General features: G+C 38.1%; 1 protein-coding gene across 1 annotated transcript in view; it reads left to right on the top strand.

Annotated features, from left to right (window-relative positions):
- The first annotated feature begins 2,978 nt into the window (after positions 1 to 2,978).
- The window catches only part of LOC140424757 (sodium channel protein type 1 subunit alpha-like), a 702,944-nt gene continuing 678,222 nt past the window's right edge, over positions 2,979 to 27,700 (top strand). Inside the window, exon 1 of the mRNA XM_072508138.1 lies at positions 2,979 to 3,144. The gene's annotated coding sequence lies outside the window, so the exon portion shown is untranslated. The remainder of the gene's footprint in view (positions 3,145 to 27,700) is intronic.

Here is a 27,700-nt window from a genome sequence, read left to right as displayed (position 1 = left end):
TGTGGGTTAATTGAAAAAAATAACTTTCATCGCTTCCTCCTGTTGGTGTCTTGTGTCAATTTAAATACAGTGGGCCTAGTAAATCAATCCTTTCATATCACCTTGTGACTTTAAGTCTAATGAAGGGGTGCTAATTGTTGAGGAATGCTTTCTTCTCATTCTCATTCTCCGTTAGTCCAAATACCCCATATGCCATCCAGAGATCTGTAAACCACAAACGAGGCTGGAACACTTCCTAAATACACGGGGCTGGATTCTCTGCTCCCCGACACCGAAATCCTGTTTGGTGACGGGGCGGAGAATCCATTTTGGCTCAAAATCGGAAGCAGCGGCGGTTTTCAAATTCTCCGTCCCCAGAAAATCGGCGTACTTGTTGAGTACACTGCGCCGAGTACCCACAGCCTCAGGCCATTACCTGAGGCCCGGCCCGTGATGCTCCGTTGCCGACCGGCTGAATTCTTGACAGCGTGGACCTCTCATGGTCCCACCGTCTGGGAGCCTCGCCTGGCGGCTGTGGACTCAGTCCGGGGTCGCCACAGTCGGGAGAGGGCCGATCGAAGGCAGGGAGGGCTTCATTCGGTGCTGGGGGCAATGTGTGCGGGTGGTCTGGGGCGTGCGAGCGGCCGATGGGGGCATAATTTTGCTGGTCCGGGTCCTTGGGCTGAGTCCGCCATGGAGCATGACTCTGAAGGAACTGTTCCAGAGTCCAAAGAATTTTGGAAAATTACTACCAATGCATCTACTATTTCTCGGGCCACTTCGTTAAGTACTCTGGAATGAAGATAATGTGGCCCTGGATATTTGCGCACCTTCAAACGCATTAATTTCCCTGAAACCATTTCTCTATTAATACTGATTTCCTTCAACTGATCACTATAACCTGTGCTTCTCAGAACGTCCAGTACATTATTCATGTGTTCCTTTGTGAAGCCAGAAGCAAAGTGCAAATTTACTTCCTCAGCTATTTCGTTGTCCCCGTTATGAATTCCATTGTATCCCGCTGTATGGGCCTAAACTTGTTTTTGTCAATCTTTGTCTCTTTGCATACCTATAGAAACTTTTCCAGCCTGTTGTTATGTTCCCTGCTAGTTTACTTTCAAATTGTATTTTCCCCTTCTTAATCAATCCCTTGATCTGCCTTTGCTGAATTTTAAACTGTTTCCAATCCTCAGGTCTATTGCTTTCTTTGCCAATTTGTATGCCTCTTCTTTGAGCCTAATACTATCTCTAATTTCTTTTGTAAGCTGTGGTATGCCCACAGTTGTCATTCCATTCTTGTGCAAAATAGGGATAAACAATTTTTGGAGTTCACCTCTTCGTTCCTTGAATGTCTGCCATTGCATGTCCACTGTCCTTCCTTTCAGTAATGTTTCCCAATCCATCATAGCCAATTCATGCCTCATAATATCATAGTTACCTTTATTGAGATTCAGAATCCTGGTCTCACCTTGATGAAGAATTCTGTCATATTTATATTATGGTCACTCATCCCCAAGGGTTCTCTTATAACTAGATTGGCGGCACAGTGGCATGGTGGTTAGCACTGCTGCTTCACAGCGCCAAGGACCCGGGTTCAATTCCGGCTTGGGTCACTGTCTGTGTGGAGTTTGTACATTCTCCCTGTGTCTGCGTGGGTTTCCTTCGGGTGCTCCAGTTCCCTCCCACAGTCCAAAGATGTGCAGGTGAGGTGCATTGGCCATGTTAAATTGTCCCTTAGCGTCCAGGGATGTGCAGGTTAGGGTACGGGAATAGGGGGGTATGGGTATGAATAGAGTGCTCATTTGAGCGGTCGGTACAGACTTGATGGGCCAAATGTCCTCATTCTGCACTGTAGGGATTCTCTTATTCTATGATAATCCTTCTTAATTGCAAATTATCAAGTCCAAGATGGCCTGTTTCCCTCCTGGTACCTCAATATATCGATCCAGAAAACCATCGCGTACACACTCTATATGCCACACTATAGAAAGGACGTGAACGTGTTGGAGAATGTGCAGAAGAGGTCTACTGGAATGGTTCAGTTATGAGGAGGGAGGCAAGAAGGCTAAGAGGGATTTGATACCGATATTCCAAATCATTAGCAGGCTGGACAGTGTAGATAGGGAGAAAGCTGTTCACATTCATAACAGGATGAAGAAGGAGAGGGCAAAGATTTAAATTGTTGGCAAAAGAAGCAAAGGTGATGTGAGAAACAACTTTCATACAGCGAGTGGTTCGGGTTTGGAATGCAGTACCTAATAATAATAATAATCGCTTATTGTCACGAGTAGGCTTCAATGGAGTTACTGTGAAAAGCCCCTAGTCGCCACATGCCAGCGCCTGTTCGGGGAGGCTGGTATGGGAATTCAACCCACGCTTCTGGCATTGCTATGCATTACAAGCCAGCGATTTAACCCACTGTGCTAAACCAGACCAACCTAGCAGAGTGGTGGAGGCAGTTTCAACCAAGACATTAAAGAGGACATTAGAACTGGGTGGTACGGTGGCACAGTGATTGGCACTGCTGCCTCACCACGCCAGGGACCTGGGTTCAATCCCGGCCTTGGGTGACTGTCTGTGTGGAGTTTGCATGTTTATTCATCCCTAATTGCCCCTGTATTGTGTGGCTCGCCCAGCCATTTCAGAGGGCATTTAAGAGTCAACCGCACTGCTGTGGATCAGGAGCCACATGTAGGCCAGACCAGGTAAAGATGGCAGAATTCCTTCCCGAACGAACACTTGTGACCGGATGCCCAATCGGCAATGGATTCTTGGTCCTCATTAGACTTTTAATTTCAGATTTTTTCATGAATTTAAATTTTGGGATTTGAAGCTAGTTCCCCAGAGCATCACCCTGGGTCTCGGCAATACTAGTCCAGTGATAATGCCACTACCTTCTCTCTATTTCATTGTGTGTGCTCTACGACAGCATCTGTGCTCCATTTCAGTGTGTTTTTTTTTATTAATTCACAGGATGTGGGCATCACTGGCCAGGCCAGCATTTATTGCTCTACTCTTGCTGCCTTTGAGACGGTGGTGGTGAGCTGCATTCTTAAAAACTGCAGCCCCAGAGGTGTAGGTACACCCAAAGTGCTGTCAGGATGGATTTCCTGGATTTTGACCCAGCGACAGTGAAGGAGCGGCGATATATTTCGAGTCAGGATGGTGAGTGACTTGGGGGGGAACCTCCAGGTGGTGGTTTTCCCAGTTATCTGCTGCCCTTGTCCTTCTAGATAGTAGCGGTCATGAGTTGAGAAGATAATGTCTCAAGTGCATTTGTGAGTTTTTGCAGTGCATCCTGTCGAAGGTGCACACTGCTCTGACTGTGTGGGTGGTGCAGGGAGTGAGTTTTCCTCGAATGGTTAGCAATCAAGCGAGCTGCTTTGTCCTGCATGCTGTTGAGTATCTTCAGTGTTGTTGGAGCTGCACTCATCCAAGCAAGTGGAGAGTATTTCATTACACTCCTGATTTGTGCCTTGTAGATGGTGGACAGGCTTTGGGGGAGGGGTCAGGAGATGAGTTACCTGCTATTGGATTCCTAGGCAGAGTATTTTTATCGTGCTGGCCCATGGTAGTCACTGCCACAAGATGTTGACAGGGGGGACTCAACAAATTTTCATCTGTGTGATCCGTTGCGGTCTGTGTGCTCCTTCTGTTTCACTGTATGCTGGAGTACAGTCTGTATGATCCGTTTCACGTGTGCTCTATACAAATACGTTTGTGCTTTAAGTGAGTTGGTGTTTGAAGTTACTGTGCATGCCCTGTTTCACTGTGCACTCTGTTTCAGTGTATCTTCTATTTTGTGTGTGAGAATGCTCTGTTTCGGCACAGGATCTGTTTCGGTGGAAGTGAGTGTTATCTTTCGAGTTATATTTCTAGTTCAGTGTGTGCTCTATTTCTAGTTCAGTGTGAGTTCTAATTTTAGTTTAGTGTGTCTCCTAATTCTAGTTCAGTGTGTGTTCAATTTCTAGTTCAGTGTGTGCTCTATTTCTAGTTCAGCGTGCGTTCTATTTCTAGTTCAGTGTGTGCTCTATTTCTAGGTCAGTGTGTGTTGTATTTCGAGTTCAGTGTGTGTTCTAATTCTACTTCAGTGTGTGTTCTATTTCTAGTTCAATGTGTGTTCTAATTCTAATTCAGTGTGTGTTCTATTTCTACTTCAGTGTGTGTTCTATTTCTGGCTCTATTTCTAGTTCAGTGTGTGTTCTAATTCTAGTTCAGTGTGTGTTCTATTTCTAGTTCACTGTGTGTTCTATTTCTAGTTCATCGAACATTACAGCGCAGTACAGGCCCTTCGGCAATCGATGTTGCGCCGACCTTTGAAACCACTCTCAAGCCCATCTACACTATTCCCTTATCGTCCATATGTCTATCCAATGACCATTTGAATGCCCTTAGTGTTGGCGAGTCCACTACTGTTGCAGGCAGGGCATTCCACGCCCTTACTAGTCTCAGAGTAAAGAACCTACTTCTGACATCTGTCCTATATCTATCTCCGCTCAATTTAAAGCAACGTCCCCTCGTGCTGGACATCACCATCCGAGGAAAAAGGCTCTCACTGACCACCCTATGTAATCCTCTGATCATCATGTATGCCTCAATTAAGTCACCTCTTAACCTTCTTCTCTCTAACGAAAACAGCCTCAAGTCCCTCAGCCTTCCCTCATAAGATCTTCCCTCCATACCAGGCAACATTCTGGTAAATCTCCTGTGCACCCTTTCCAATCCTTCCACATCCTTCCTATAATGCGGCGACCAAAATTGCACGCAGTACTCCAAATGCGGCCGCACCAGAGTTTTGTACAGCTGCAACATGACCTCATGGCTCCGAAACTCAATTCCTCTACCAATAAAAGCTAACACACCATACACCATCTGAACAACCCTCTCAACTTGGGTGGCAACTTTCAGGGATCTATGTACATGGACACCGAGATCTCTCTGCTCATCCACACTGCCAAGAATCTTACCATTAGTCCAGTACTCTGTCTTCCTGTTATTCCTTCCAAAATGAATCACCTCACACTTTTCTGCATTAAATTCAATTTGCCACCTCTCAGCCCAGCGCTTCAGCTTATCTATGTCCCTCTGTAACTTATAACATCCTTCCGCACTGTCCACAAATCCACCGACTTTAGTGTCATCTGCAAATTTACTCTCCCATCCTTCTACGTCCTCCTCCAGGTTATTTATAGAAATGATAAACAGCAGTGGCCCCAAAACGGATCCTTGTGGTACACCACTAGTAACTGGACTCCAGTCTGAACATTTCCCATCAACCACCACCCTTTGTCTTCTTCCAGTTAGCCAATTTCTGATCCAAACTGCGAAATCAGCCTGCAGTAGCCTACCATGGGGAACCTCATCAAATGCTTTACTGAAATCTATATACACCACATCAACTGCTTTACCCTCATCCACCTGTTTGGTCACCTTCTCAAAAAACTCAATAAGGTTTGTGAGGCACGACCTATCCTTAACAAAACCGTATTGAATATCTCTAATCAAATTATTCCTTTCCAGATGATTATACATCCTATCTCTTATAAACCTTTCCAAGACTTTGCCCACAACAGAAGTAAGGCTCACTGGTCTATAGTTATCGGGGTTGTCTCTACTCCCCTTCTTGAACAAGGGGACAACATTTTCTATCCTCCAGTCTTTTGGCACTATTCCTGGAGACAAAGATGACTTAAAGATCAAAGCCAACGGCTCAGCAATCTCCACCCTAGCTTCCCAGAGAATCCTAGGATAAATCCCATCCAGCCCAGGGGAGTTATCGATTTTCACACTTTCCAGAATTGCTAACACCTCCTCCTTATGAACCTCAAGCCCTTCTAGTCTAGTAGCCTGAATCTCAGTATTCTCTTCGACAACATTGTCTTTTTCCTGTGTGAATACTGGTGAAACATATTCATTTAGCACCTCTCCTACCTCCCCGGACTCCACGCACAACTTCCCACTACTGTCCTTGACTGGCCCTACTCTTACCCTCCTCATTCTTTTATTCCTGACATATCTATAGAAAGCTTTAGGGTTATTCTTGATCCTACCTGCCAAAGACATCTCATGTCCTATCCTGGCTCTTCTTAGCTCTCTCTTTAGGTCCTTCCTAGCTAACTTGTAACTCTCGAGCGCCCTAACTGAACCTTCATGTCTCATCTTTACATAAGCCTCCTTCTTCCTCTTGACAAGTGTTGCGACTGCTTTAGTAAACCACGGTTCCCTTGCTCGACCACTTCCTCCCTGCCTGACAGGTACATACTTATCAAGGACACGCAGTAGCTCCACATTTCCATTGTGCCCATCCCCTGCAGTTTACCTTTCCATCCGATGCATCCTAAGTCTTGCCTCATCGCATCATAATTGTCTTTCCCCCAGAAAAACTCTTGCCCTGCGGTATATCCCTACCCCTTTCCATCACTAAAGTAAATGTAATCGAATTGTGGTCAATATCACCAAAGAGCTCTCCTACCTCCAAATCTAACACCTGTCCTGGTTCATTACCCAGTACCAAATCCAATATGGCCTCGTCTCTCGTTGGCCTATCTACATACTGTGTCAGTATCCTGTGTCCTGCACACATTGGACAAAAATGGACCCATCTAAAGTACTCGAACTATCGCGTTTCCAGTCAATATTTGGAAAGTTAACGTCCCCCATAACAACTACCCTGTTGCTTTCGCTCCTATCCAGAATCATCTTTGCAATCCTTTCCTCTACATCGCTTGAACTTTTCGGAGGTCTATAGAAAACCCCTAACAGGGTTTCCTTTCCTGATTCTAACCTCAGCCCGTATTACCTCAGTAGACAAGTCCTCATCAAACGTCCATTCTGCCACCATAATACTGCCTTGACTAACAATGCCACCCCTCCCCCTCTTTTACCACCTTCCCTCAGCTTACTGAAATATCTAAACCCCGGCACCTGCAACAACCATTCCTGTCCCTGCTCTATTCATGTCTCCGAAGTCCCAGATACCAACCCATGCCGCAAGTTCACCCACCTTATTCCGGATGCTCCTGGCATTGAAGTAGACACACTTTAAACCACCTTCCTGCCTGCCGGTACACTCCTACAACTTTGAAACCTTACTCATGACCACACTACTCTAAACCTCCTGTATACTGGAGCTAAAATTCAGGTTCCCAATCCCCTTTCTAGTTCAGTGTGCGTCCTATTTCTAGTTCTAATTCTACTTCAGTGTGTGTTCCAATTCTAGTTTAGTGTGTGTTCTATTTCTGGTTCAGTGTGGGTTCTATTTCTAGTTCAGCGAGTGTTCTAATTCTAGTTCGTGTGTGTTCTATTTCTAGGTCAGTGTATTCTATTTCTAATTTCATGTGTGTTCTAGTCCTAGTTCAGTCTATGTTATATTTCTAATTCTGTGTGTGTTCTACTTCTAGTTCAGTGTGTGTTCTATTTCTAGGCCAGTGTGTGTTCTATTTTAATTCCGTATGTGTTCTATTTCTAGTTCAGTGTGTGTTCTATTTCGAGGTCAGTGTGTGTTCTATTTCCAGGTCAGTATGTGTTCTATTTCTAATTCCGTGTGTGTTCGATTTCTAGTTCGGTGTGTGTTCTATTTCTAGTTCAGTGTGTGTTCTATTTCCAGGTCAGTGTGTGTTCTATTTCCAGGTCAGTGTGTGTTCTATTCCTAGTTCAGTGTGTGTTCTATTTCGATGTCAGTGTGTGTTCTATTTCTAATTCCATCTGAGATCTATATCTAGTTCAGTGTGTGTTCTATTTCTAATTCCGTGTGTGTTCTATTTCTAATTCCGTGTGTATTCTATTCCTAGTTCGGTGTGTGTTCCATTTCTAGATCAGTCTGTGTTTTATTTCTTGTTCAGTGTGCGTTCTATTTCTAGTTCAGTGTGTGTTCTATTCCTAGTTCAGTGTGTGATCTATTTCTAGTTCAGTGTGTGTTCTATTCCTAGTTCAGTGAGTGTTCTATTTCTAGTTTGGTGTATTTCCTATTTCTTGTTAAGTGTGCGGTCTATTTCTAGTTCAGTAGTGTTATATTTCTAGTTCAGCTGGTTTTCCATATCCAGTTCAAATTCTAGTACAGTGTGTGTTCTATTTCTAGGTCAGTGTGTGTTCTATTTCTAGGTCAGTGTGTGTTCTATTTCTAGGTCAGTGTGTTTTCTGTTTCTAGTTCAGTGTGTGTTCTATTTCTAGTTCAGTGTGTGTTCTATTTTAATTCCGTATGTGTTCTATTTCTAGTTCAGTGTGTGTTCTATTTCAAGGTCAGTGTGTGTTCTATTTCTAGTTGAGTGTGTTTTCTATTTCTAATTCCGTGTCTGTTCTATTTCAAGGTCAGTCTGTGTTCTATTTCTGGTTCAGTGTGGGTTCTATTTCTAGTTCAGCGAGTGTTCTAATTCTAGGTCAGTGTGTGTTGTATTTCTAGGTCAATGTGTGTTCTATTTCTAGTTCAGTGTGTCTTCGATTTTTAGGTCAGTCTGTGTTCTATTTCTAATTCAGGTTGTGTACCATTTCTAGGTCAGTGTGTGTTCTATTTCTGGTTCAATGTGTGTTCTATTTCTGGTTTACTGTGTGTTCTATTTCTAATTCCGTGTGTGTTCCATTTCTAGTTCTGTGTGTGTTCTATTTCTAGTTCAGTTTGTGTTCTATTTCTAATTCCGTGTGTGTTCCATTTCTAGTTCAGTGTGTGTTCCATTTCTAGTTCAGTGTGTGTTCTATTTCTAGTTCAGTGTGTGTTCTATTTCAAGGTCAGTGTTTGTTCTATTTCTAATTCCGTGTGTGTTCCACTTCTAGTTCGGTGTGTGTTCTATTTCTAGTTCAGTGTGTGTTCTATTTCCAGGTCAGTGTGTGTTCTATTTCTGGTTCAATGTGTGTTCCATTTCTAGTTCAGTGTGTGTTCTATTTCTAGTTCAGTGTGTGTTCTATTTCCAGGTCAGTATGTGTTCTATTTCTCATTCCGTGTGTGTTCTATTCCTAGTTCAGTGTGTGTTCTATTTATAATTCAGTGTGTGTTCGATTTCTAGTTCAGTGTGTGTTCTATTTCCAGGTCAGTGTGTGTTCTATTCCTAGATCAGTGTGTGTTCTATTTCTAATTCCGTGTGTGTTCTGTTTCTAGTTTAGTGTGGATTCTATTTCTAGATCAGTGTGTGTTCTATTTCTAGGTCAGTGTGTGTTCTATTTCCAGGTCAGTGTGTCTTCTATTCCTAGTTCAGTGTGTGTTCTACTTTTAATACCGTGTGTGTTCTGTTTCTAGTTTAGTGTGGATTCTATTTCTAGATCAGTGTGTGTTCTATTTCTAGGTCAGTGTGTGTTCTATTTCTAATTCCGTGTGTGTTCTATTTCTAATTCCGTGTGTGTTCTATTTCTAATTCCGTGTGTGTTCTATTTCTATTTCACTGTGTGTTCTATTTCTAATTCTGAGAGTGTTCTATTTCTAATTCCGTGTGTGTTCAATTTCTAGTTCAGTGTGTGTTCTATTTCTAATTCCGTGTGTGTTCTATTTCTAGTTCAGTGTGTGTTCTATTTCTATTTCACTGTGTGTTCTATTTCTAGTTCTGAGAGTGTTCTATTTCTAATTCCGTGTGTGTTCAATTTCTAGTTCAGTGTGTGTTCTATTTCTAATTCCGTGTGTGTTCTATTTCTAGTTCAGTGTGTGTTCTATTTCTGTCAGTGTGTGTTCTATTTCTAATTCAGTGTGTGTTCTATTCCTAGTTCAGTGTGTGTTCCATTTCTAGATCAGTCTGTGTTTTATTTGTTGTTCAGTGTGTGTTCTATTCCTAGTTCAGTGTGTGTTCTATTTCTAGTTCAACTGGTTTTCCAGATCCAGTTCAAATTCTAGTACAGTGTGTGTTCTATTTCTAGGTCAGTGTGTGTTCTATTTCTAGTTCAGTGTGTTCTATTTCTAGGTCAGTGTGTGTTCTATTTCTAGGTCAGTGTGTGTTCTATTTCTAGGTCAGTGTGTGTTCTATTTCTAGGTCAGTGTTTGTTCTATTACAAGGTCAGTGTGTGTTCTATTACAAGGTCAGTGTGTTATCTGTTTCTAGTTCAGTGTGTCTTCTATTTCTAATTCCGTGTGTGTTCTATTCCTAGTTCAGTGTGTGTTCATTTCTAGTTCAGCGTGTGTTCTATTTCTAATTGCGTGTGTGTTCTATTTCTAGTTCAGTGTGTGTTTTATTTCTAGTTCAGTCTGTGTTCGATTTCTTGTTCAGTGTGTGTTCCATTTTTAGGTCAGTGTGTGTTCTATTTCTAGTTAAGTGTGTGTTCTATTTCTAGTTCAGTGTGTGTTCTATTTCTAATTCCGTGTGTGTTCTATTTCTAATTCCGTGTGTGTTCTATTCCTAGTTCAGTGTGTGTTCTATTTCTAATTGCGTGTGTGTTCTATTTCTAGTTCAGTGTGTGTTTTATTTCTAGTTCAGTCTGTGTTCGATTTCTTGTTCAGTGTGTGTTCCATTTTTAGGTCAGTGTGTGTTCTATTTCTAGTTAAGTGTGTTCTATTTCTAGTTCAGTGTGTGTTCTATTTCTAATTCCGTGTGTGTTCTATTCCTAGTTCAGTGTGTGTTCTATTTCTAATTGCGTGTGTGTTCTATTTCTAGTTCAGCGTGTGTTCTATTTCTAGTTCAGTGTGTGTTCTATTTCTAGTTCAGTGTGTGTTCTATTTCTAATTCCGTGTGTGTTCTATTTCTAGTTCAGTGTGTGTTTTATTTCTAGTTCAGTGTGTGTTCTATTTCTAGTTCAGTGTGTGTTCTATTTCTAGTTCAGTGTGTGTTCTATTTCTAGTTCAGTGTGTGTTCTATTTCTAATACCGTGTGTGTTCTATTTCTAGTTCCGTGTGCGTTCTATTTCTAGTTCAGTGTGTGTTTTATTTCTAGTTCAGTGTGTGTTCTATTTCTAGTTCAGTGTGTGTTCTATTTCTAGTTCAGTGTGTGTTCTATTTCTAGTTCAGTGTGTGTTCTATTTCTAGTTCAGTGTGTGTTCTATTTCTAGTTCAGTGTGAGTTCTACTTCTAGTTCAGTGTGTGTTCTATTTCTAGTTCAGTGTGTGTTCTATTTCTAGTTCAGTCTGTGTTCTATTTCTTGTTCAGTGTGTGTTCTATTTCTAGGTCAGTGTATATTCTATTTCTAGTTGAGTGTGTGTTCTATTTCAAGATCAGTGTGTGTTCTATTTCTAATTCAGTGTGTGTTCTATTTCTAGATCAGTGTGTGTTCTATTTCTGGTTCAGTGTGTGTTCTATTTCTAGATCAGTCTGTGTTTTATTTGTTGTTCAGTGTGTGTTCTATTTCTAGTTCAGCGAGTGTTCTAATTCTAGTTACGTGTGTGTTTTATTCCTAGTTCAGTGTGTGTTCTATTTCTAATTCAGTGTGTGTTCTATTTCTAATTCCGTGTGTGTTCTATTTCTAATTCCGTGTGTGTTTTATTCCTAGTTCAGTGTGTGTTCTATTTCTAATTCAGTGTGTGTTCTATTTCTAATTCCGTGTGTGTTCTATTTCTAATTCCGTGTGTGTTTTATTCCTAGTTCAGTGTGTGTTCTATTTCTAATTCAGTGTGTGTTCTATTTCTAATTCCGTGTGTGTTCTATTTCTAATTCCGTGTGTGTTTTATTCCTAGTTCAGTGTGTGTTCTATTTCTAATTCAGTGTGTGTTCTATTTCTAATTCCGTGTGTGTTCTATTTCTAATTCCGTGTGTGTTTTATTCCTAGTTCAGTGTGTGTTCTATTTCTAATTCAGTGTGTGTTCTATTTCTAGTTCACTGTGTGTTCTATTTCTAGTTTAGTGTGTGTTCTATTTCTAGTTCAGCGAGTGTTCTAATTCTAGTTACGTGTGTGTTGGATTTCTAGTTCAGTGAGTGTTCTATTTCTAGTTTGGTGTATTTCCTATTTCTTGTTCATTGTGCGTTGTGATTCTAGTTCAGTAGTGTTCTATTTCTAGTTCAACTGGTTTTCCATATCCAGTTCAAATTCTAGTACAGTGTGTGTTCTATTTCTAAGTCAGTGTGTGTTCTATTTCTAGTTCAGTGTGTGTTCTATTTCTAGGTCAGTGTGTGTTCTATTTCTAGTTCAGTGTGTTCTATTTCTAGGTCAGTGTGTGTTCTATTTCTAGGTCAGTGTGTGTTCTATTTCTAGGTCAGTGTGTGTTCTATTTCTAGGTCAGTGTGTGTTCTATTACAAGGTCAGTGTGTTATCTGTTTCTAGTTCAGTGTGTGTTCTATTTCTAATTCCGTGTGTGTTCTATTCCTAGTTCAGTGTGTGTTCATTTCTAGTTCAGCGTGTGTTCTATTTCTAATTGCGTGTGTGTTCTATTTCTAGTTCAGTCTGTGTTCGATTTCTTGTTCAGTGTGTGTTCCATTTTTAGGTCAGTGTGTGTTCTATTTCTAGTTAAGTGTGTGTTCTATTTCTAGTTCAGTGTGTGTTCTATTTCTAATTCCGTGTGTGTTCTATTTCTAATTCCGTGTGTGTTCTATTCCTAGTTCAGTGTGTGTTCTATTTCTAATTGCGTGTGTGTTCTATTTCTAGTTCAGCGTGTGTTCTATTTCTAGTTCAGTGTGTGTTCTATTTCTAGTTCAGTGTGTGTTCTATTTCTAATTCCGTGTGTGTTCTATTTCTAGTTCAGTGTGTGTTCTTTTTCTAGTTCAGTGTGTGTTCTATTTCTAGTTCAGTGTGTGTTCTATTTCTAATTCCGTGTGTGTTCTATTTCTAGTTCAGTGTGTGTTTTATTTCTAGTTCAGTGTGTGTTCTATTTCTAGTTCAGTGTGTGTTCTATTTCTAGTTCAGTGTGTGTTCTATTTCTAGTTCAGTGTGTGTTCTATTTCTAGTTCAGTGTGTGTTCTATTTCTAGTTCAGTCTGTGTTCTATTTCTTGTTCAGTGTGTGTTCTATTTCTAGGTCAGTGTATATTCTATTTCTAGTTGAGTGTGTGTTCTATTTCAAGATCAGTGTGTGTTCTATTTCTAGATCAGTGTGTGTTCTATTTCTAGATCAGTGTGTGTTCTATTTCGAGTTCAGTGTTTGTTCTATTTCTAATTCAGTGTGTGTTCTATTTCTAGTTCTGTGTGTGTTCTATTTCTGGTTCAGTGTGTGTTCTATTTCTAGATCAGTCTGTGTTTTATTTGTTGTTCAGTGTGTGTTCTATTTCTAGTTCAGCGAGTGTTCTAATTCTAGTTACGTGTGTGTTGGATTTCTAGTTCAGTGAGTGTTCTATTTCTGGTTTGGTGTGTGTCCTATTTCTAGTTGAGTGTGTGTTCTATTTCTAGTTCGGTGTGTGTCCTATTCCTAGTTCTGTGTGTGTTCTATTTCTAGTTCAGTGTGTGTTCTATTTCTAGATCAGTCTGTGTTTTATTTGTTGTTCAGTGTGTGTTCTATTTCTAGTTCAGCGAGTGTTCTAATTCTAGTTACGTGTGTGTTGGATTTCTAGTTCAGTGAGTGTTCTATTTCTGGTTTGGTGTGTGTCCTATTTCTAGTTGAGTGTGTGTTCTATTTCTAGTTCGGTGTGTGTCCTATTCCTAGTTCAGTGTGTGTTCTATTTCTAGTTCGGTGTGTGTCCTATTCCTAGTTCAGTGTGTGTTCTATTTCTAGTTCGGTGTGTGTCCTATTTCTAGTTCAGTGTGTGTTCTATTTCTAGATCAGTCTGTGCTTTATTTGTTGTTCAGTGTGTGTTCTATTCCTAGTTCAGTGAATGTTCTATTTCTAGTTTGGTGTGTGTTCTATTCCTAGTTCAGTGTGTGTTCTATTCCTAGTTCAGTGTGTGTTCTATTTCTAGTTCGGTGTGTGTTCTATTTATAATTCGGTGTGTGTTCTATTTCTAGTTCAGTGAATGTTCTATTTCTAGTTTGGTGTGTGTTCTATTCCTAGTTCAGTGTGTGTTCTATTCCTAGTTCAGTGTGTGTTCTATTTCTAGTTCGGTGTGTGTCCTATTTCTAGTTCAGTGTGTGTTATATTTCTAGATCAGTCTGTGTTTTATTTGTTGTTCAGTGTGTGTTCTATTTCTAGTTCAGTGAATGTTCTATTTCTAGTTTGGTGTGTGTTCTATTCCTAGTTCAGTGTGTGTTCTATTCCTAGTTCAGTGAATGTTCTATTTCTAGTTTGGTGTGTGTTCTATTCCTAGTTCAGTGTGTGTTCTATTCCTAGTTCAGTGAATGTTCTATTTCTAGTTTGGTGTGTGTTCTATTCCTAGTTCAATGTGGGTTCTATTTCTAGTTCAGCGAGTGTTCTAATTCTAGTTACGTGTGTGTTGGATTTCTAGTTCAGTGAGTGTTCTATTTCTAGTTTGGTGTTTTTCCTATTTCTAGTTCAGTAGTGTTCTATTTCTAGTTCAGTAGTGTTCTATTTCTAGTTCAGCTGGTTTTCCATTTCCAGTTCAAATTCTAGTACAGTGTGTGTTCTATTTCTAGGTCAGTGTGTGTTCTATTTCTAGTTCAGTGTGTGTTCTATTTCTAGTTCTGAGAGTGTTCTATTTCTAATTCCATGTGCGTTCTATTTCTAGTTCAGTGTGTGTCCTATTTCTAGTTCAGTGTGTGTTCTATTTCTAGTTCAGTGTGTGTTCTATTTCTAGTTCAGTGTGTGTTCTATTTCAAGTTCAGTGTGTGTTCTATTTCAAGTTCAGTGCGTGTTCTATTTCTAGTTCCGTGTGTGTTCTAATTCTAATTCCGTGAGGGTTCTATTTCTTGGTCAGTGTGTTTTCTGTTTCTAGTTCAGTGTGTGTTCTCTTTCTAATTCTGTGTGTGTTCTCTTTCTAATTCTGTGTGTGTTCTATTTCTAGTTCAGTGTGTCTTCTATTTCTAGGTCAGTGTGTGTTGTATTTCTTGTTCAGTGTGTTTTCTATTTCTAATTCAGTGTGTGTACTATTCCTAGTTCAGTGTGTGTTCTATTTCTAGGTCAGTATGTGTTTTATTTCTAGGTCAGTGTGTGTTCTATTTCTAGTTCAGTCTGTGTTCTATTTCTAGGTCAGTGTGTGTTCTATTCCTAGGTCAGTGGGTGTTCTATTTCTAGTTAAGTGTGTGATCTATTCCTATTTCAGTGTGTGTTCTATTTCTAGTTCAGTGTGTGTTCTATTTCTAGGTCAGTGTGTTTTCTATTTCTAGGTCCGTGTGTCTTCTATTTCTAATTCCGTGTGTGTTCTATTCCTAGTTCAGTGTGTGTTCTACTTCTAGGTCAGTGTGTGCTCTATTTCTAATTCCGTGTGTGTTCTATTCCTAGTTCAGTGTGTGTTCTATTTCTAGTTCAGTGTGTGTTCTATTTCTAATTCCGTGTGTGTTCTATTCCTATTTCAGTGTGTGTTCAATTTCTAGTTCAGTGTGTGTTCTATTTCTAATTCCGTGTGTGTTCTATTCCTAGTTCAGTGTGTGTTCTATTCCTAGTTCAGTGAGTGTTCTATTTCTAGTTCGGTGTGTATTCCATTTCTAGTTCTGTGTGTGTTCTATTTCTAGTTCAGTGTGTGTTCTATTCCTAGTTCAGTGAGTGTTCTATTTCTAGTTTGGTGTATTTCCTATTTCTTGTTAAGTGTGCGGTCTAATTCTAGTTCAGTAGTGTTCTAATTCTAGTTCAGTAGTGTTCTATTTCTAGTTCAGCGGGTTTTCCATATCCAGTTCAAATTCTAGTACAGTGTGTGTTCTATTTCTAGGTCAGTGTGTGTTCTATTTCTTGGTCAGTGTGTTTTCTGTTTCTAGTTCAGTGTGTGTTCTCTTTCTAATTCTGTGTGTGTTCTCTTTCTAATTCTGTGTGTGTTCTATTTCTAGTTCAGTGTGTCTTCTATTTCTAGGTCAGTGTGTGTTGTATTTCTTGTTCAGTGTGTTTTCTATTTCTAATTCAGTGTGTGTACTATTCCTAGTTCAGTGTGTGTTCTATTTCTAGGTCAGTATGTGTTTTATTTCTAGGTCAGTGTGTGTTCTATTCCTAGGTCAGTGGGTGTTCTATTTCTAGTTAAGTGTGTGATCTATTCCTATTTCAGTGTGTGTTCTATTTCTAGTTCAGTGTGTGTTCTATTTCTAGGTCAGTGTGTTTTCTATTTCTAGGTCCGTGTGTGTTCTATTTCTAGGTCACTGTGTGTTCTATTTCTAGGTCCGTGTGTCTTCTATTTCTAATTCCGTGTGTGTTCTATTCCTAGTTCAGTGTGTGTTCTCTTTCTAATTCCGTGTGTGTTCTCTTTCTGATTTCCGTGTGTGTTCTATTTCTTGTTCAATGTGTGTTCTATTTCTAGGTCAGTGTGTGTTGTATTTCTAGTTCAGTTTGTTTTCTATTTCTAATTCAGTTTGTGTTCTATTCCTAGATCAGTGTGTGTTCTATTTCTAGGTCAGTATGTGTTCTATTTCTAGGTCAGCGTGTGTTCTATTCCTAGGTCATTGTGTTTTCTGTTTCTAGCTCAGTGTGTGTTCTATTTCTAATTCAGTGTGGGTTCTATTTGTAGTTCAGTGTGTGTTCTATTCCTAGTAAAGTGTGTGTTCTATTTCTAGTTCAGTGTGTGTTATATTCCTAATTCCATGTGTTCTATTCCCAGTTCTGTGTGTTCTATTTCTAATTCAGTGTGTGTTCTGTTTCTAGTTCAGTGTGTGCACTATTCCTAATTCCATGTGTTCTATTCCCAGTTCTGTGTGTTCTATTTCTAGGTCAGTGTGTGTTCTATTTCTAGTTCAGTGTGTTTTCTATTTCTACTTCAGTGTGTGTTCTTTTTCTAGGTCAATGTGTGTTCTATTTCTAGTTCAGTGTGTCTTCTATTTCTAGGTCAGTGTGTGTTATATTTCTAGTTAAGTGTGTGTTCTATTTCTAGGTCAGTGTGTGATCTATTTCTAGGTCAGTGTGTGTTCTATTACTAGGTCAGTGTGTTTTCTATTTCTAATTCAGTGTGTGTTCTATTTCTAGTTCAGTGTGTGTTCTATTCCTAGTTCAGTGTGTGATCTATTTCTAGGTCAGTCTGTGTTCTATTTCTAATTCCGTGTGTGTTCTCTTCCTAGTTCAGTGTGTGTTCTATTTCTTATTCCGTGTGTGTTCTATTTCTAGTTCAGTGTGTGTTCTATTTCTTGTTCAGTGTGTGTTCTGTTTCTAATTCCGTGTGTGTTTTATTTCTAGTTCAGTGTGTGTTCTATTTCTAGTTCAGTGTGTGTTCTATTTCTAGTTCAGTGTGTGCTCTATTTCTAATGCCGTATGTGTTCTATTCCTAGTTCAGTGTGTGTTCTATTTCTAGTTCAGTGTGTGTTCTATTTCTAGGTCAGTGTGTCTTCTATTTCTAGGTCAATGTCTGTTCTTTTTCTAATTCACTGTGTTCTATTTCTAGGTCAGTGTGTGTTCTATTACTAGGTCAGTGAGTGTTCTATTTCTAATTCCATGTGTGTTCTCTTCCTAGTTCAGTGTGTGTTCTATTTCTTATTCTGTGTGTGTTCTATTTCTAGTTCAGTGTGTGTTCTATTTCTAGGTCAGGTGTGTTCTATTTCTAGGTCAGTGTGTGTTCTATTTCTAGGTCAGTGTGTGTTCTATTTCTAGGTCAGTGTGTGTTCTATTTCTAATTCCGTGTGTGTTCTATTCCTAGTTCAGTGTGTGTTTTATTTCTAGGTCAGTGTGTGTTATATTTCTAGGTCAGTGTGTGTTCTATTTCTAATTCCGTGTGTGTTCTATTTCTAGTTCAGTGTGTGTTCTATTTCTTGTTCAGTGTGTCTTCTATTTCTAGTTCAGTGTGTGTTCTATTTCTTGGTCAATGTGTGTTCTATTTCTAATTTCATGTGGGTTCTATTTCTAATTCCGTGTGTGTTCTATTTCTAGTTTTGTCTGTGTTCTATTTCTAGTTCAGTGTGTGTTCTATTTTAATTCAGTGTGTGTTCTATTTCTAATTCAGTGTGTGTTCTATTTCTAGGTCAGTGTGACTTCTATTTCTAGTTCAGTGTGTGTTCTATTTCTAGGTCAGTGTGTGTTCTATTTCTAGGTCAGTGTGTGTTCTATTTCTAGTTCCGTGTGTGTTCTATTTCTAGTTCAGTGTGTGTTCTATTTCTTGTTCAGTGTGTCTTCTATTTCTAATTCAGTGTGTGTTCTATTTCTAGGTCAGTGTGTCTTATATTTCTAGTTCAGTGTGTGTTCTATTTCTAGGTCAGTGTGTGTTCTATTTCTAGGTCAGTGTGTCTTCTATTTCTAGTTCAGTGTGTGTTCTATTTCTAGTTCAGTGTGTGTTCTATTTCTAGGTCAGTGTGTGTTCTATTTCTAGTTCAGTGTGTGTTCTATTTCTAGGTCAGTGTGTCTTCTATTTCTAGTTCAGTGTGTGTTCTATTTCTAGGTCAGTGTGTGTTCTATTTCTAATTCCGTGTGTGTTCTATTTCTAGTTCAGTGTGTGTTCTATTTGTTGTTCAATGTGTCTTCTATTTCTAGTTCAGTGTGTGTTCTATTTCTTGGTCAATGTGTGTTCTATTTCTAATTTCATGTGTGTTCTATTTCTAATTCCGCGTGTGTTCTATTTCTAGTTTTGTCTATGTTCTATTTCTAGTTCAGTTTGTGTTCTATTTTAATTCCGTATGTGTTCTATTTCTAATTCAGAGTGTGTTCTATTTCTAGTTCAGTGTGTGTTCTATTTCTTGGTCAGTGTGTGTTGTATTTCTAGTTCAGTGTGTGCTCTATTTCTAATGCTGTGTGTGTTCTATTCCTAGTTCAGTGTGTGTTCTATTTCTAGTTCAGTGTGTGTTCTATTTCTAATTCCGTGTGTGTTCTATTTCTAGTTCAATGTGTGTTCTATTTCTAATTCAGTGTGTGTTCTATTTCTATTTCAGTGTGTGTTCTATTTCTAGTTTAGTGTGTGTTCTATTTCTAGTTCAGTGTGTGTTCTATTTCTAGGTCACTGTGTTCTATTTCTAATTCCGTGTGTGTTATATATCTAGTTCAGTGTGTGTTCTATTTCTTGGTCAGTGTGTGTTCTATTTCTAATTCCGTGTGTGTTCTATTTCTAGTGCAGTGTGTGTTCTATTTCTAGTTCTGTGTGTGTTCTATTTCTAGTTCTGTGTGTGTTCTATTCCTAGTTCAGTGTGTGTTCTATTTCTAATTCAGTGTGTGATCTATTTATAGGTCAGTGTGTTTTCTATTTCTAATTCAGTGTGTGTTCTATTTCTAGTTCAGTGTGTGTTCTATTCCTAGTTCAGTGTGTGATCTATTTCTAGTTCAGTGTGTGATCTATTTCTAGGTCAGTGTGTGTTCTATTTCTAGGTCAGTGTGTTTTCTATTTCTAATTCAGTGTGTGTTCTATTTCTAGGTCAATGTGAGTTCTATTTCTAGTTCAGTGTGTGTTCTATTTCTAGTTCAGTGTGTGTTCTATTTCTAGTTCAGTGTGTGTTCTATTTCTCGGTCAGTATGTGTTATATTTCTCGGTCAGTGTGTGTTCTATTTCTAGGTCAGTGTGTGTTCTATTTCTAGTTCAGGGTGTGTTCTATTTCTAGGTCAGGGTGTGTTCTATTTCTAGGTCAGTGTGTGTTCTATTTCTAATTCCGTGTGTGTTCTATTTCTAGTTCAGTGTGTATTCTATTTCTTGTTCAGTGTGTCTTCTATTTCTAGTTCAGTTTGTGTTCTATTTCTTGCTCAATGTGTGTTCTATTTCTAATTTCATGTGTGTTCTATTTCTAATTCAGTGTGTGTTCTATTTCTAGTTCAGTGTGTGTTCTATTTCTAGGTCAGTGTGTCTTCTATTTGTAGTTCAGTGTGTGTTCTATTTCTTGGTCACTGTGTCTTCTATTTCTAGTTCAGTGTGTGTTCTATTTCTTGGTCAGTGTGTGTTCTATTTCTAATTTTGTGTGTGTTCTATTTTAATACCGTATGTGTTCTATTTCTAGTTCAGTGTGTGGTCTATTTTAGTTCCGTATTTGTTCTATTTCTAGTTCAGTGTGTGTTGTATTTCTAGTTCAGTGCGTGTTCTATTTTAATTCTGTATGTGTTCTATTTCTAGTTCCGTGTGTGTTCTATTCCTAGTTCAGTGTGTGTTCTATTTCTAGTTCAGTGTGTGTTCTATTTTAATACCGTGTGTGTTCTATTTCCAGTTCAGTGTGTGTTCTATTTCTTGGTCAGTGTGTGTTCTATTTTTAATTCCGTGTGTGTTCTATTTCTAGGTCAGTGTGTGTTCTATTTCTAGGTCAGTGTGTGTTTTATTTCTAATTCCGTGTGTGTTCTATTCCTAGTTCAGTGTGTGTTTTATTTCTAGGTCAGTGTGTGTTCTATTTCTTATTCTGTGTGTGTTCTATTTCTAGTTCAGTGTGTGTTCTATTTCTAGGTCAGTGTGTGTTCTATTTCTAGGTCAGTGTGTGTTCTATTTCTAATTCCGTGTGTGTTCTATTCCTAGTTCAGTGTGTGTTTTATTTCTAGGTCAGTGTGTGTTATATTTCTAGGTCAGTGTGTGTTCTCTTTCTAGGTCAGTGTGTGTTCTATTTCCAATTCCGTGTGTGTTCTATTTCTAATTCCGTGTGTGTTCTATTTCTAGTTCAGTGTGTGTTCTATTTCTTGTTCAGTGTGTCTTCTATTTCTAGTTCAGTGTGTGTTCTATTTCTTGGTCAATGTGTGTTCTATTTCTAATTTCATGTGGGTTCTATTTCTAATTCCGTGTGTGTTCTATTTCTAGTTTTGTCTGTGTTCTATTTCTAGTTCAGTGTGTGTTCTATTTTAATTCAGTGTGTGTTCTATTTCTAATTCAGTGTGTGTTCTATTTCTAGGTCAGTGTGACTTCTATTTCTAGTTCAGTGTGTGTTCTATTTCTAGGTCAGTGTGTGTTCTATTTCTAGTTCCGTGTGTGTTCTATTTCTAGTTCAGTGTGTGTTCTATTTCTTGTTCAGTGTGTCTTCTATTTCTAATTCAGTGTGTGTTCTATTTCTAGGTCAGTGTGTCTTATATTTCTAGTTCAGTGTGTGTTCTATTTCTAGTTCAGTGTGTGTTCTATTTCTAGGTCAGTGTGTGTTCTATTTCTAGGTCACTGTGTTCTATTTCTAATTCCGTGTGTGTTCTATATCTAGTTCAGTGTGTGTTCTATTTCTTGGTCAGTGTGTGTTCTATTTCTAATTCCGTGTGTGTTCTATTTCTAGGTCAGTGTGTCTTATATTTCTAGTTCAGTGTGTGTTCTATTTCTAGGTCAGTGTGTGTTCTATTTCTAGGTCAGTGTGTCTTCTATTTCTAGTTCAGTGTGTGTTCTATTTCTAGGTCAGTGTGTGTTCTATTTCTAGGTCAGTGTGTCTTCTATTTCTAGTTCAGTGTGTGTTCTATTTCTAGGTCAGTGTGTGTTCTATTTGTTGTTCAATGTGTCTTCTATTTCTAGTTCAGTGTGTGTTCTATTTCTTGGTCAATGTGTGTTCTATTTCTAATTTCATGTGTGTTCTATTTCTAATTCCGCGTGTGTTCTATTTCTAGTTTTGTCTATGTTCTATTTCTAGTTCAGTGTGTGTTCTATTTCTAATTCAGAGTGTGTTCTATTTCTAGTTCAGTGTGTGTTCTATTTCTTGGTCAGTGTGTGTTGTATTTCTAGTTCAGTGTGTGCTCTATTTCTAATGCTGTGTGTGTTCTACTTCTAGTTCAGTGTGTGTTCTATTTCTAGTTCAGTGTGTGTTCTATTTCTAATTCCGTGTGTGTTCTATTTCTAGTTCAATGTGTGTTCTATTTCTAATTCAGTGTGTGTTCTATTTCTATTTCAGTGTGTGTTCTATTTCTGGTTTAGTGTGTGTTCTATTTCTAGTTCAGTGTGTGTTCTATTTCTAGGTCACTGTGTTCTATTTCTAATTCCGTGTGTGTTCTATATCTAGTTCAGTGTGTGTTCTATTTCTTGGTCAGTGTGTGTTCTATTTCTAATTCCGTGTGTGTTCTATTTCTAGTGCAGTGTGTGTTCTATTTCTAGTTCTGTGTGTGTTCTATTTCTAGTTCTGTGTGTGTTCTATTTTAATTCCGTATGTGTTCTATTTCTAATTCAGTGTGTGATCTATTTCTAGGTCAGTGTGTGTTCTATTTCTAGGTCAGTGTGTTTTCTATTTCTAATTCAGTGTGTGTTCTATTTCTAGTTCAGTGTGTGTTCTATTCCTAGTTCAGTGTGTGATCTATTTCTAGGTCAGTGTGTGTTCTATTTCTAATTCCGTGTGTGTTCTCTTCCTAGTTCAGTTTGTGTTCTATTTCTAATTCAGAGTGTGATCTATTTCTAGGTCAATGTGAGTTCTATTTCTAGTTCAGTGTGTGTTCTATTTCTAGTTCAGTGTGTGTTCTATTTCTAGTTCAGTTTGTGTTCTATTTCTCGGTCAGTGTGTGTTATATTTCTCGGTCAGTGTGTGTTAAATTTCTAGGTCAGTGTGTGTTCAATTTCTAGGTCAGTGTGTGTTCTATTTCTAGGTCAGTGTGTGTTATATTTCTAGGTCAGTGTGTGTTCTATTTCTAGGTCAGTGTGTGTTCTATTTGTAGGTCAGTGTGTGTTCTATTTCTTGCTCAATGTGTGTTCTATTTCTAATTTCATGTGTGTTCTATTTCTAATTCAGTGTGTATTCTATTTCTAGTTCAGTGTGTGTTCTATTTCTAGGTCAGTGTGTCTTCTATTTCTAGTTCAGTGTGTGTTCTATTTCTTGGTCACTGTGTCTTCTATTTCTAGTTCAGTGTGTGTTCTATTTCTTGGTCAGTGTGTGTTCTATTTCTAATTTTGTGTGTGTTCTATTTTAATACCGTATGTGTTCTATTTCTAGTTCAGTGTGTGTTCTATTTCTTGGTCAGTGTGTGTTGTATTTCTAGTTCAGTGTGTGCTCTATTTCTAATGCTGTGTGTGTTCTACTTCTAGTTCAGTGTGTGTTCTATTTCTAGTTCAGTGTGTGTTCTATTTCTAATTCCGTGTGTGTTCTATTTCTAGTTCAATGTGTGTTCTATTTCTAATTCAGTGTGTGTTCTATTTCTATTTCAGTGTGTGTTCTATTTCTAGTTTAGTGTGTGTTCTATTTCTAGTTCAGTGTGTGTTCTATTTCTAGGTCACTGTGTTCTATTTCTAATTCCGTGTGTGTTCTATATCTAGTTCAGTGTGTGTTCTATTTCTTGGTCAGTGTGTGTTCTATTTCTAATTCCGTGTGTGTTCTATTTCTAGTGCAGTGTGTGTTCTATTTCTAGTTCTGTGTGTGTTCTATTTCTAGTTCTGTGTGTGTTCTATTTTAATTCCGTATGTGTTCTATTTCTAATTCAGTGTGTGATCTATTTCTAGGTCAGTGTGTGTTCTATTTCTAGGTCAGTGTGTTTTCTATTTCTAATTCAGTGTGTGTTCTATTTCTAGTTCAGTGTGTGTTCTATTCCTAGTTCAGTGTGTGATCTATTTCTAGGTCAGTGTGTGTTCTATTTCTAATTCCGTGTGTGTTCTCTTCCTAGTTCAGTTTGTGTTCTATTTCTAATTCAGAGTGTGATCTATTTCTAGGTCAATGTGAGTTCTATTTCTAGTTCAGTGTGTGTTCTATTTCTAGTTCAGTGTGTGTTCTATTTCTAGTTCAGTTTGTGTTCTATTTCTCGGTCAGTGTGTGTTATATTTCTCGGTCAGTGTGTGTTAAATTTCTAGGTCAGTGTGTGTTCAATTTCTAGGTCAGTGTGTGTTCTATTTCTAGGTCAGTGTGTGTTATATTTCTAGGTCAGTGTGTGTTCTATTTCTAGGTCAGTGTGTGTTCTATTTGTAGGTCAGTGTGTGTTCTATTTCTTGCTCAATGTGTGTTCTATTTCTAATTTCATGTGTGTTCTATTTCTAATTCAGTGTGTATTCTATTTCTAGTTCAGTGTGTGTTCTATTTCTAGGTCAGTGTGTCTTCTATTTCTAGTTCAGTGTGTGTTCTATTTCTTGGTCACTGTGTCTTCTATTTCTAGTTCAGTGTGTGTTCTATTTCTTGGTCAGTGTGTGTTCTATTTCTAATTTTGTGTGTGTTCTATTTTAATACCGTATGTGTTCTATTTCTAGTTCAGTGCGTGTTCTATTTTAATTCTGTATGTGTTCTATTTCTAGTTCCGTGTGTGTTCTATTCCTAGTTCAGTGTGTGTTCTATTTCTAGTTCAGTGTGTGTTCTATTTTAATACCGTGTGTGTTCTATTTCCAGTTCAGTGTGTGTTCTATTTCTTGGTCAGTGTGTGTTCTATTTTTAATTCCGTGTGTGTTCTATTTCTAGGTCAGTGTGTGTTCTATTTCTAGGTCAGTGTGTGTTTTATTTCTAATTCCGTGTGTGTTCTATTCCTAGTTCAGTGTGTGTTTTATTTCTAGTTCAGTGTGTGTTCTATTTCTAATTACGTGTGTTCTATTTCTAGTTCAGTGTGTGTTCTATTTTTTGTTCAGTGTGTCTTCTATTTCTAGTTCAGTGTGTGTTCTATTTCTAATTTCATGTGTGTTCTATTTCTAATTCCGTGTGTGTTCTATTTCTAGTTTTGTCTGTGTTCTATTTCTAGTTCAGTGTGTGTTCTATTTTAATTCCCTATGTGTTCTATTTCTAATTCAGTGTGTGTTCTTTTTCTAGTTCAGTGTGTGTTCTATTTCATGGTCAGTGTGTCCTCTATTTCTAGTTCAGTGTGTGTTCTATTTCTTGGTCAGTGTGTGTTCTATTTCTAATTCCGTTTGTGTTCTATTCCTAGCTCAGTGTGTGTTCTATTTCTAGTTCAGTGTGTGTTTTATTTCTAGGTCAGTGCGTGTTCTATTTCTAGTTCAGTGGGTGTTCTTTTTAATTCCGTGTGTGTTCTATTTCTAGTTCAGTGTGTTCTATTTCTAGGTCAGTGTGTGTTCTTTTTCTAATTTTGTGTGTGTTCTATTCCTAGTTCAGTCTGTGTCCTATTTCTAATTCCGTCTGTGTCCTATTTCTAATTCCGTGTGTGTTCTATTTCTTCTTCCGTGTGTGTTCTATTTCTAATTCCGTGTGTGTTCTATTTCTATTTCAGTGTGTGTTCTATTTCTTGTTCTGTATGTGTTCTATTCCTAGTTCAGTGTGTGTTGTATTTCTAGTTCAGTGTGTGCTCTATTTCTAGGTCAGTGTGTTTCCTATTTCTAATTTTGTGTGTGTTCTATTCCTAGTTCAGTCTGTGTTTTATTTCTAATTCCGTGTGTGTTCTGTTTCTATTTCAGTGTGTGTTCTATTTCTATTTCAGTGTGTATTCTATTTCTATTTCAGTGTGTGTTCTATTTCTCGTTCAGTGTGTGTTCTATTTCTAGTTCAGTGTGTGTTCTATTTCTAATTCCGTGTGTGTTCTATTTCTAGTTCAGTGTGTGTTCCCTTTCTAGTTCAGGGTGTGTTCAATTTCTATTTCAGTGTGTTCTATTTCTACTTCAATGAGTTCTATTTCTAGTTCAGTGTGTGTTCCATTTCTAATTCCGTGTGTGTTCTATTTCTATTTCAGTGTGTGTTCTATTTCTATTTCAGTGTGTCTTCTATTTCTCGTTCAGTGTGTGTTCTATTTCTCGTTCAGTGTGTGTTCTATTTCTCGTTCTGTGTGTGTTCTATTTCTAATTCCGTGTGTGTTCTATTTCTAATTCCGTGTGTGTTCTATTTCTATTTCAGTGTGTTCTATTTCTAGTTCAGTGTGTGTTCTATTTTTTGTTCTGTGTGTGTTCTATTCCTAGTTCTGTGTGTGTTGTATTTCTAGGTCAGTGTGTGCTCTATTTCTAGGTCAGTGTGTTTTCTATTTCTAATTCTGTGTGTGTTCTATTTCTAGTTCAGTGTGTGTTCTATTCCTAGTTCAGCCTGTGTTTTATTTCTAATTCCGTGTGTATTCTATTTCTATTTCAGCGTTGTTCTATTTCTCGTTCAGTGTGTGTTGTATTTCTAGGTCAGTGTGTTTTCTATTTCTAATTGTGTGTGTGTTCTATTCCTAGTTCAGTCTGTGTTTTTTTTCTAATTCCGTGTGTGTTCTATTTCTATTTCAGTGTGTGTTCTATTTCTAGTTCACTGTGTGTTCTATTTCTAGTTCAGTGTGTGTTCTATTTCTAGTTCAGTGTGTGTTCTATTTCTAGTTCAGTGTGTGTTCTATTCCTAGTTCAGTGTGTGTTCTATTTCTAGTTCAGTGTGTGTTCTATTTCTAGTTCTGTGTGTGTTCTATTTCTAGTTCAGTGTGTGTTCTATTTCTAGTTCAGTGTGTGTTCTATTTCTAGTTCAGTGTGTGTTCTATTTCTAATTCTGTGTGTGTTCTATTTTTAATTCTGTGTGTGTTCTATTTCTATTTCAGTGTGTGTTCTATTTCTAGTTCAGTGTGTGTTCTGTTTTTTGTTCTGTGTGTGTTCTATTCCTAGTTCAGTGTGTGTTGTATTTCTAGTTCAGTGTGTGCTCTATTTCTAGGTCAGTGTGTGTTGTATTTCTAGTTCAGTGTGTGCTCTATTTCTAGGTCAGTGTGTTTTCTATTTCTAATTGTGTGTGTGTTCTATTCCTAGTTCAGTCTGTGTTTTTTTTCTAATTTAGTGTGTGTTCTATTCCTAGTTCAGTCTGTGCTTTATTTCTAATTCCGTGTGTGATCTATTTCTAGTTCAGTGTGTGTTCTATTTCTAGTTCAGTGTGTGTTCTATTTCTAATTCCGTGTGTGTTCTATTTCTAGTTCAGTGTGTGTTCTATTTCTAGGTCAGTCTGTGTCCTATTTCTTCTTCCGTGTGTGTTCTATTTCTAGTTAAGTGTCTGTTCTTTTTCCAGTTCAGTGTCTGCTCTATTTCCAGTTCAGTGTGTGTTCTATTTCGAGGTCAGTGTGTGTTCTATTTCTAGTTCAGTGTGTGTTCTATTTCTATGTCAGTGTGTGTTCTATTTCTAGTTCAGAGTCTGTTCTATTTCCAGTTCAGTGTGTGTTCTATTTCTAGGTCAGTGTGTGTTCTATTTCTAATTCCATGTGTGTTCTATTTCTATTTCAGTGTGTGTTCTATTTCTAATTCTGTGTGTGTTCTGTTTCTATTTCAGTGTGTGTTCTATTTCTAGTTCAGTGTGTGTTCTATTTCTATGTCAGTGTGTGTTCTATTTCTAGTTCAGAGTCTGTTCTATTTCTAGTTCAGTGTGTGCTCTATTTCACGTTCAGTGTGTGTTTTATTTCTAGTTCTGTGTGTGTTTTATTTCTAGTTCTGTGTGTGTTCTATTTCTAGTTCAGTGTGTGTTCTATTTCTAGTTCTGTGTGTGTTCTGTTTCTAGTTCAGTGTGTGTTCTATTTCTAGTTCAGTGTGTGTTCCAATCCCACTTCAGCGTGTGTTGTATTTCTAGTTCAGTGTGTGCTCTATTTCTAATTCCGTTTGTGTTTTATTCCTAGTTCAGTGTGTGTTCTATGTCTAGTTCAGTGTGTGTTCTATTTCTAGTTCTGTGTGTGTTTTATTTCTAGTTCAGTGTGTGTTCTATTTCTAGTTCAGTGTGTGTTCTATTTCTAATTCCGTGTGTGTTTTATTTCTAGTTCAGTGTGTGTTCTATTTCTAGTTCAGTGTGTGTTCTATTTCTAATTCCGTGTGTGTTCTATTCCTAGTTCAGTCTGTGTTCTATTTCTAATTCCGTGTGTTCTATTTCTTGTTCAATCTTTGTTCTATTTCTTGGTCAGTTTGTGTTCTATTTCTAGTTCAGTGTGTGTTCTATTTCTAATTCCGTGTGTGTTCTATTTCTAGTGCAGTGTGTGTTCTATTTCTAGTTTAGTGTGTGTTCTATTTCAAGTTCAGTGTGTGTTCTATTTCAAGTTCAGTGTGTGTTCTATTTCTAGTTCAGTGTGTGTTCTATTTCAAGTTCAGTGTGTGTTCTATTTCAAGTTCAGTGTGTGTTCTATTTCTAGTTCAGTTTGTGTTCTATTTCTAGTTCAGTGTGTGTTCTATTTCTAATTCCGTGTGTGTTCTAT

Source organism: Scyliorhinus torazame, chromosome 6 (genome assembly GCF_047496885.1).
Source record: "Scyliorhinus torazame isolate Kashiwa2021f chromosome 6, sScyTor2.1, whole genome shotgun sequence".
Taxonomy (NCBI): domain Eukaryota; kingdom Metazoa; phylum Chordata; class Chondrichthyes; order Carcharhiniformes; family Scyliorhinidae; genus Scyliorhinus; species Scyliorhinus torazame.
Note: the sequence above shows the minus strand (reverse complement) of the source record. Positions and strands in the feature narration are given on the sequence as shown.